The following is a 2,415-nucleotide window of genomic DNA, read 5'->3' as shown; positions in this document are numbered from 1 at the left end:
AAAAAAAAAAAAAAAAAAAAAAGAAGAAGAAGAAAAGAAAAGAAAACAGAAAGCTATAGAAAAAGACTTCATTTCTCCAAAGACATCTTGCTCTTCCTTACCTAACTGCTTGACTTTCCGACATAGAAGGTTCACAAGTGGCCAAGCATCTTGCCTGCATCCAGCCTATAGCAATATGACTGACATCAGTCACTCCTGTAGGAGGCTCTCCTCCAATTCCTTTCTTTAATCGTCAGTGGCTCTGTTTGATGCCTTTTATCAGCTTCTTCTGATCATACAGGAAGAGCCTTCTCATTCTAGAGTCAGATGTAAGGACTGAGGCTGTGCTGATGATGTGTACTTGCCCAGCATCGATGGGGCTGAGCTCAAAGCCAGTATTATAAACATAAACAAAGAAGTAAAACAAAACAAACTCCAGAAATTATCAAGAAGCAGAAAGAGATTTCCTGGGGCTGGGGACATGGCTCAGAAGTTAAGAGCATTTGCTGTTCTTTTTGAGGACCTGAGTTCAGTTCCCAGGACCCGCATAGTAGCTCATAAACTTGCCATAATTCCAATTCCAGGGGATCTGGAGTCCTTTCCTGGACTCTGGGGGCACCTACATCCATGACATAAATTCATATCAATACAAACATATATGTGAATAAAAATAATAAAAATAAATCTAAGGAAGAGTGTCAGGAGGGTGGCGACAGACTCGATGGTCCATGTCTATAATTCCAGCACTTGGGAGGCTAAGGCAAGGGGGTTTAAAGTTCAAGGCAAGCCTATGCTATAAAGCAAGATGCTGCCTCGAAAAGATTAAATAAATAATTAAAAGAGTCAGGAATGGTGACTCACGCCTATAATCTCAGCAGCCAGGTTCTGGCAGGAGGATTGCCAAGGGATCCAGGGTGGCAAGGGATACAGAGTGAAGCTCTGTCTCAAAAAAAAAAAAAAAAAAAAAAAAAAAAAAAAAAACAAAAACATCCACAGGAGCCATTTCCAAAGATGCTACTGTTGGCATTTTGGAGCACATCCCTACAGACTCTCTACACAGACATTCATATGGTACACACAGATTTACAGAGTTATTACTGTGTGTGCCTTCTGGCTTCCTTTGGAGGGACTGCCCTATAGTCCATTATGTGGGTTCAACTGGAGCCTCTTGTCTCCTCCCTTTCTGTGGCAAGGTGTAGCAGAAGTCAATAGCAAGGACTTAATTAGCCTTTAACAAGCTTAATAAAGGTATCTAAAGATGGCGTTATGCTTTTAACTATTTAGCCATGAAGAGTCCCATCCTCCATGCAGCTGGATGAATACACATGCAGATAAACATGATGGGAAAGAACACCCTGCTTGGAGTCAGGCTGGCGGATGGAGTTTCTAGACCCGCTTCTGTCATTCTCCTGTGTGGGCAAGTCCCTGCACCTCTCCCAACCACATGTCTAGCTAAATCGATGTCAACACTGGGTGTGAAAAGAAAAAATGGAATTCCCGGTAGACGGTAATTAACATAGAGACCCACAACTGATCACTGGGCAGAGAACAAGCCACTGGACTGTGGAATGTTCAGCCCTAACTGGGACATCTGTATTATGACCCTATCTCTAAGGCTTAAGGATCGTGGCAGAAGAGGGGGCGGAAAGATTGTAAGATCCAGGCATAGTGGACATCTGTAGCAAAACAATATTTGCTAAGCATGGCAGGGCTGTTGTATTCATGAACTCACGGCAGTCGTGACACTTAAGACCTGTGTGAGATCAAGTCAGCTGAAGGTCCAATAAGGAAAGATGAGGATGCATGCAGCCCCAGCCCTGGCTGAGCAGCTATAGGCTGCTGATGGCTGAGCAGAGGAGAGTTGGTGTCCTTCAGGGATGGGATCCTAAAGAGGCTACTCAAACGCACAGTGGTGGTGCTCACCTTGAATCCCAGTTCTCGGGAAGTAGAGGCAGGTGGGTCTCTCTGAGCTCAAGGCCAGCCTACTCTACAGAGCATGTTCTAGGACAGCCAAAACAAAGCAAAACTCAGGACTGGAGAGATGGCTCAGAGATTGACAGCACTGACTGCTCTTCCAGAAGTCCTGAGTTCAATTCCCAGCAACCACATGGTGGTTCATAACTATCTACACTGGAATTTAATGCACTCTTCTGTCATGCAGGCATATATGCAGACAGAACACTGTGTACATAATAAATAAATAAATCTTTAATACAAAACAGGTCCAGTATATGATCCCACACCCATGCACACACAGAGGCAGCGTTAAGAAGATCCAGTAGGTTTAAAACAAAACACATGAGATTGGGAGAGAAAACTGGAGGAGGGACAGGGAAGGAACTGGGGGGAGGAACAGGAGGGGATCGAGAGGGGAGGGAATAGGAAAGAATGGATTTAATCAAGACACCATTCATGTACGAAATCCTCAAACAATAA

The sequence above is a fragment of the Mastomys coucha genome, unplaced genomic scaffold, assembly GCF_008632895.1.
Source record: "Mastomys coucha isolate ucsf_1 unplaced genomic scaffold, UCSF_Mcou_1 pScaffold21, whole genome shotgun sequence".
Lineage (NCBI taxonomy): Eukaryota > Metazoa > Chordata > Mammalia > Rodentia > Muridae > Mastomys > Mastomys coucha.
This window is presented reverse-complemented; position numbering follows the sequence as displayed.